Raw genomic sequence first — 8,010 nt, forward strand, 5'->3', positions numbered from 1 at the left:
GATGCTCAACAGCACTGATCATCAGGGAAATGTGAATCAAAACTCCAATGAGGTACCACCTCCCACCTGTCAGAATGGCTAAAATCAACAACACAAGAAACAACAGGTGTTGGTGAGGATTCAGAGAAAGGGGAACCCTCTTGCCCTGTTGGTGGGAATGCAAACTGGTGCAGCCACTCTGGAAAACTGTATGGAGAGTCCTCAAGAAGTTAAAAACAGAACTACCCTACAATCCAGCAATTGCACTACTAGGTATTTACCCAAAGAATACAAAAATACTAATTCGAAGGGGTACATCCACCCTGATGCTTATAGCAGCATTATCTACAATAGCCAAACTATGGAAACAGCTCAAGTGTCCACTGACTGATGAATGGATAAAGAATAGATATAGATATAGATATAGATATAATTGAATATTACTCAGGCATAAAAAAAGAATGAAATTTTGCCACCAGCAATGACGTGGATGGAGCTAGAGAGTATTATGCTAAATGAAAAGCAGTCTGAGAAAGACAAATACCATATGATTTCACTCATCTGTGGAATTTAAGAAACAAAACAAATGAGCAAAGGGGCAAAAAAGAGAGAAAGGGAAACCAAGAAACAGATTCTTAACTATAGAAACAAACACTGATGGCTACCAGAGGGGAATTGGGGGGTGGGGTAACGGGTGAAATAGGTGATTGGGGTTAAGGAGTGCACTTGTGATGAGCACAGAGTGATGTATGGAAGTGTTAAGTTACTATATTGTACGCCTGAAACGAATATATATATTGTATTATATTCATCTATACATATGAAACTAATATATATATTAGTAACATAATATATGTGTGTTACATAACTGGAATTAAAATAAACACTTAAGAAAAAAGAGTGTTTAGGTAGAATTAATAGAAGTTGGAAGGAACAATAGAAAAAGTAAGATAGAAATAAGAATTATTATGATATTATTGTGAAAATAAAGGGAAAAATAAAAAGTATAATTTAAAAAAGGAGACTCACTACCATGTTATACATGTTCTGCCTGATGTTCAACAGACATTTATTTATCTTACTTGTCTAGTATCAAGTCTTATTATTTATTCATGTGTTTGCCTCCCCGGACCCCACTCCCATCAAGCACACACTCTGAGCTCCTTTAGGGCAAGAAATCACGTCTTATTATCATCGTAGTTCTGCTGACAGCAAAGAATCCTCAATAAAACAACTTCTTGGTAAATGTTGAATTAAACTGAAGAGTTCCAAGACCTTCTAGAAGTTTGGTTCTCTGCTCTTTTTAGCAGAGCACGTTGCCTCAGTTTACCTGAGTCCAAAGTTGTCGCCTGTTAACTATACAAACCAGAATTTCTGTCCTCCTTGTCAAAGACTATTAAAGAGCAGAAATCTCACTTCAGCCTTAACTGATCTGTGACTTAATTTGGGAAGCCTCTCCTTGCTCAAGATTAGACATTATTGAACAAAGAATACAGAAGAATGAACTAAAAATAACTTTCTACTATAATGGAACAACAATTTAAAAATTTAAGCAAAACTCTCTGCCACAAACCTCAACCCTTTAAGAAGCTTCTAGCTGTTTCAGAATTTGAAGGGAATATTAATCGCCACATTTCAGCCAAGGACAACACCATGTGATTGAGCTAGGAATGAAATCATTTGGGTATGTATTTTCTGGAACCCTGCCCTAAATAGTTTTCTTCTTGACATATGTCCAGCTCTTTAAAACGGCTTAACATTAGTAAGGCTCATAGCTTTTGAGATAAAATCCTGTCTAGAATACAAAAGAAGCATAGAGAATGCCCCAAGTGAGGGAGAGAAAAGAAAGGAAGAAAGCATTTGTTGAGGGTGAGAGAGCATTCACCCTGATAGTGCATGATGAAGACTGCTTTGTTAACGAGAGCCTCACCAAAAGAGTCATCGTGGTGGCTGACGTGATATTTACTCCCAGAATTAGGACACTTTGGATTTAGCTAAGAATCATCTTCAAATTCATGCATTATTCACATAATCCACAAATTACTATGTATTATTTTTTCATTCCTAATAAGCAGGCAGAAAGTCGCGGTAACATCCACTGCAGCCATCATTCTGGCAGCTTCCTTTCCATTAATCTTCTTGCTCAACAGAATCCTGTCGGACCTTCGGAAAGAGTTTTGGATGCTCCTAGACCCCAGGTTCAAGGGTTCTTCCGCCAAATGATTAGTAAGTAATGTTTATAGTAATATCTACCCACCTAGGAACATTTCTGTCTCCGTTATTTTACCATGATCAGAGCCTGATCCTAAAAACCAAGTGGAAAACATTTTAAGAAAACAAAAGGGATGAAAACCCCTTTGTGAGGCCAGATCTGTGGAATTACAGAGACTTGGTAAAGGCTCTGCAGCAGCTGGGAACAGTCAGCCAGAGAGTGCTGCAGAATTCATAAACCAAGTTAAGAGTTTTGGTGCCCTGGAAAAAGCTCTAAAATGTTCCAATCATTAAATTACTCGACTGAAATCATTTTCAGATGAGCAAATTCAGGACAAACATTACCAACTTTTTAAACTACATCATATGTTCCAAAAGCAAAATGGAAAACAATAAAGCGGAATGGTCTGTTCTTACCCCACCTGTTTATACAGGTAATGTCAGATTTAATACAGAAGTGGTGGCAAAAGAAATCTCTGATATGTTTGTCCTCAGAGCCAATAATATGACTCCAGAAACTCGGGGTCACTGATTCAAAGGAATTTAATCGGTAAACGATTCTGCCAAGCAGAATGGTTAATGTCAGGACATCTAATACATGGTGGCTACTCAGAAAATGTTCATCTCAGTGATACATAAATCTAGGGGAAAGTGACACTTGATGAAGAGAATAAGGTGAAAACCTGAAGTTTGGCAGAGTAACGAGGGCCTGTGGCAGACGAGAAAAACAACAGCCAAATAAAGGTAAGGCAAACACTCGCAAACTGAGGTGTTGACAGAAAATTAGAGAAGACCATTGTAAAAAGGAGTGAGTGGCTGATAAGGTCCAATGTAGTCATATGCCTCGGAAACTGGACCGGTAAGTGTCAAGAACATTTAACAACGAGGTGGTGATCTGGATGATAATAGTTAACAATTTGCATCCGAGACTCATTCAGTAGGCAGCCTCTACAATTGCCCCCAACTCCTGGCATCACCTGCTTCTGTGCCCTGACCCTGAGGGTGGGCTGGAGTTAGTGCCACAATCCTGGTGAATGGAATCTGGCAGATGGGATGGATGTCACTTGTGATAATGGGTAACAGAGAGACTGTGGCTCTTCTCTCAGGCTGTCCTCTGACTTTCTTTCTCTCATTTGCTTGTTCTGGAGGAAGCCGCCTTGTGAGCCACCCTGAAGGGAGAGTCACCTGACAAAAAAAAAACCCTGATGTTTCTGGCCAACAGCCAGGGTAGACCTGAGGCCGGCCGCAGCCATGTGTATCCGAGGGCATTCCTGCAATCATTTACCATGTTAGGAATATGTATTACTAGACATAGATTTCTTCCATTTGTCTCGAGAAGTACCATGACATTATTGCTGAAGATCGCTTTGTAGCCATTCTCTCACCTACCAGCAACGAGTGGTGGCCCTAGGGACTTGAGGATGGACACAGAAGACATCTGCCCTAAATCACTGGCTGACATAGCTCTCTTTCTCAAAGCTTGGAGTCAGCTCACTATTCTAACTGGTTTCTTGTATAAAAAGAAGGACTCTGGCCTCATTCAGGTCCACCTCTTACCAGCTGGCTGTGTTAACATTGGGGAAATGAGTTAAACAAGCTTTGCCTCAGTTTCCTCACAAATAAAATAAAGATGATAATGGCCCCTCCTTAATAATAACAGTGAACATTTATTGGGAGCTTACTGCATACCAAACACTATTTAAGCACACTAAGTGTGTTAAACTCATTTAATCTTCTCAACTCTATGACATAGACTTTATTATTATTATTGCATTTTATGATAAAGAAACTGAAGAAAGGGTAAGAAGCTTTCCTGAGGTCACACAGCTGGTAAGGGGGCAGAGATTGGATAGAGGGTTACTGTCATGACAGACCGCCATAATGGTTGTATGTGAGGCCCAGCTTGGCACATAGTAGGTATGTGCCGTGACAAATGCTAGGTGTTATTTCTAGGTCACCTTCTGCCCATGATATTGCCTCAGAAACAATCACAGAAATCTGTCGGAGGCCACGAGCGAGGTAAGTAGCACAAGTTAAAGCACTGAGTCTTGTTATTAAAACCAAGTTAGTGGGATAGTGACATGCCAGAGAGGCAGTTGTGGGTTTTCTAGGAAGCCGTCAAGTAGAAGCAGCCAGCGGAAGCCAGGCACGGAGCCAGTGTGGATGGACAACTAGAGGCACGCTCCGGAGAGGAACGAATGCTGAGCTCTCACAATGGCTGGAAGAGGGCTAAGAATGGAAAAGGGGCGACTGTGCCACCGACCCCACTCCTTTCTAAGATAATCTCCAGTGGTCTAATCCTTCTGTTTTTCCGTTTCATAACTGCAGAGTCATTGGCTTTCTTTCTTCCCCACAGATAACCCCACTCTACTCATGTGGATTCTTAGAACATTTTTTCCATTCCCCAAGACGCACTTAGGCTAACCCTGCTCTTGATTCCATCTGCAGCCAAGCTGAATTTTATGGATCTTCACTTGTGTTGCCTCCAACCCTATTTAAAACTTGTCACTGAGTTCCTATTTTCTCAAGGATGTTTCCTGCAATCAAAAAGATTTATTATTTAATTGGACTTCCATGGAAATAATTTTAAGTGTTCCCCCCCCCTTCTTTACAACTCTCCAGCACAGATTTCTGTTCTGATGTTTTTCAGAAACAGGACTTCTGGGGACTGTGTTGTGATTTGTGATATCCTCTGAGCGACGACTCCTTCCTTTTACAGAGGCTTTCCTTCTCTGACCGAGGTTAACCCCCTACCTATGCCCTTGGTGCCATCTCCTTCTTCCTTCCTTGAATCTACACTTTGTCTCTGCCTCACCATCACCCATGTCTCCCTCTCCTATGCCCCCCCTCCCCAATTTCACTGGCTTCCTGTCTCTTCCAGTCTCGCTAATCCCTTAGCTCTCTTCCTCTTTCCTTCCTGCAGTGGTCAAGTCTCTCCAATAAGTGGTATCACTTATAATTTCATTTCCTTGGTCCTATTACCCTCTAAAAATACCCTTTCCTCCATGGCCGATGGCCTCCTGATTGTCAACGTCCATAACCATCCCTGATTTTGTCCTCTGTGATCGCTGGGTAGCACTTGGTGTTGTTGACCCACCTCACCCTTCCTAAATTTCATCTCTTCTGGCTTCTCTTTCTGGAAGTGGTGATTCCTCCCAGCAGCTATCTCTGATTTCCCAAAATAAGATGTGACTTCCTCCTCTCTGCAATTGTGTCTATGTCATATCTTCATATCTGCCCTTATAGCTTATAAATTCCTTGAGAACAGTGACCTTGTTTTTATAACTCTCTCCATGCACATGTATACACATTCCACCTGGAACTAATACAATGGCCTGCTCAAAGCAAGTTAACAAACATTAAGTACAGATACAAACATGGTCTCAAAATTCAGGATGCAGGCTGAATGTGGTCCAAAAATGAATTTAATTTGGCCCACTGAAGTGATTTAAAAAGATTTGAGTTAATGATCAGCATTTAAAAATGGGATATTTCCAAAAAAGTATTTAAAAAATAAGAATTGGGATTGTTCACTTAAAAAACTAGGATATCTTGCTCATTTGCTTTGGCAAGTCTGACTTAATCTGGTCTGGGTCCCCATTCCAACATGGCAACAGTTAGCAGGATCTGAGTATCCACTGTCACCTTGGGTGGGACACCTGTGTCCCAGGTTTTCACTTCACTCATTGACATTTTCTTTATGGTCCCTCTAGGCACTTTTGTATTATGAACTCTTGATAAATGAACCAAAACAATTGGATTAAGGAAAAACAGACTCTTCAGTTTGTCAGTTTTCCTATTCACTTTGTTATCTGGCTACCTATTAAGAATTTGGAGTGGATGGGAAGCTGGAAGTCTCTCTGAGCTCCATATAACTGGCTTGGATCTGGAGATAATGCTTCTTTCGTGAAGCCTTTCATGGTTACTCCTGCTGCTACAGAATCCTCAACATCAACACACAATACACACACACACACACACACACACACACGCACACACACACGTCTTTAGCTACATATATGGTTTAACTTCAGCTGCCTGTTGTCAGTGTTTCCCCTACACACACCTTCAATGCATCTTGAGGTCTATTTCCCTTTATGCACATGTTAGTGAGCTTTTGGTTGGTGAGCAATGGAGGAGGAAGAGCCTTGGTGGCGACAGAAAAAAGAGAAGGAGGAGTTTGGAAGGGATGTTCCCCTGGGCTGGCCCTATGGATGGAGTGTGCCCTTTGGTGAAGAGGGAGAATCCAAAACTAACACAAGCATCTGGAGGGGCTCTGGGTAGAGCTGCCCAGATGCACCAGGAGGCACAGAGTGGCTAGAATTGTAAAGGGGTCCCTTTTGGCCTTTGCAAAGAGCTTTTGGCCCTCTCTTCACCCGGAAGTCTGGAGGGTTTGGAAGTGGAAGGGATAGTACTCTTGGCCTTCTTGTGATGGGCTGTGAAGGCAAGAAGGCTCGCCACACTGAGGGCAATGTCGATGACAGGGAGCAGAAAGGGAAGAACAGAGCAAGTGTGCAAGTTAATAAACTGGTTGTAGGTCACTTGTGAAGCATCTTCTGGTAGCTCGCTGGAGTAAATGGAGGACATCTTGCTGGGGTCCTGCCATTACACAGATGGGGGCTACTGAGCTGTTCGACATTGGTTTACAGGGATTTGTGTGTTCATCTATATTCGTTGGAATATAAAGTCGGCCTCTTCAACAAAGAGACCTAAATAGTAGTGATTTAAATGAAAAGTTAACTTCTTCTGTGGGTCAAAGTTCAGGGAGATGGTCCAGGGGTGGTATGGCAGCTCCATAATCATCAGGGCCTTAGTTCCTCCTATGTTGCTGCTCTTCTGTCCTTACGATGTAGCTTCCACCTCATGGTTCTAGATGGTACCTCCCGCTCCTACCATCACGTCTGTATTTCAAGCAGCAGAAAGGAAAAGAAGGGGGAAAGGCGAGGTCTTTGCTTCTTTTTAAAGGTACAACAGGGAAGGTGCACAGAACATTTCTAAAGTCCCACTGACCAGAACTTTGTTACAGGGCTACCCCTAGCTGCAGGGGAGGCTGAGAAGTACAGTGTTTGGCTCGGTAATCATGCACCCACTTAAAAATTCTCTCTCTCCAGGAGAAGGGAAGAATGAATGTTGGATTTCAAATAGAAGTCTCGGCTACAACAGCTGTCTCTACTAGACTGGAAACTCACTAATGACCAGGTCTTTGGCAACATTGATTCCACCAAGCGCTAGCATAATATGTGTGCATAGTTGACGGCTCATTAACCAGATCCGCCATGAAATCTGCTCTTGCTACCTTTGTCCTACAGGCTAGTCATGGAGTTAGTGCCATACCATGGCTATGTCAGGGAGGGGCTCTACACAGAATCCCCCAATGCACACAGCTGCTAATGAAGACAACAGAAAAGTTCTGGGTAGGTGTGTGTTTGCTCGAAGAAACACTATTTATTTATTTATTTAAAATGTTTATTTTTGAGGCGCGGGGGAGGCAGGGGGAGAGGCAGAGAAAGAGGGAGACACAGAATCTGAAGCAGGCTCCAGGTTCCAAGCTGTCAGCACAGCTGACTATGTGGGGCTCAAACTCACGAACCGTGAGATGGTGACCTGAGCCGAAGTCAGGGGCTTAACTGACTGAGCCACCCAGGTGCCTCTGGGGAAACCCAATTTCTAATCATCTTTATAAAAACCAAAGAGAAACCTCAGCCGGTAAAATCAAGAGACAAACAGCTTGCGTTTCTCCACTGATTTATGACACAGGTTTCCTCAGCGTGGCTCCTTTGCCACTTACCAACAGATAGATACTGGGAATGTCTTCTTCCA

The sequence above is a fragment of the Puma concolor genome, chromosome F2, assembly GCF_028749965.1.
Source record: "Puma concolor isolate L17-30 chromosome F2, mPumCon1.1.hap2, whole genome shotgun sequence".
Taxonomy (NCBI): Eukaryota; Metazoa; Chordata; class Mammalia; order Carnivora; family Felidae; genus Puma; species Puma concolor.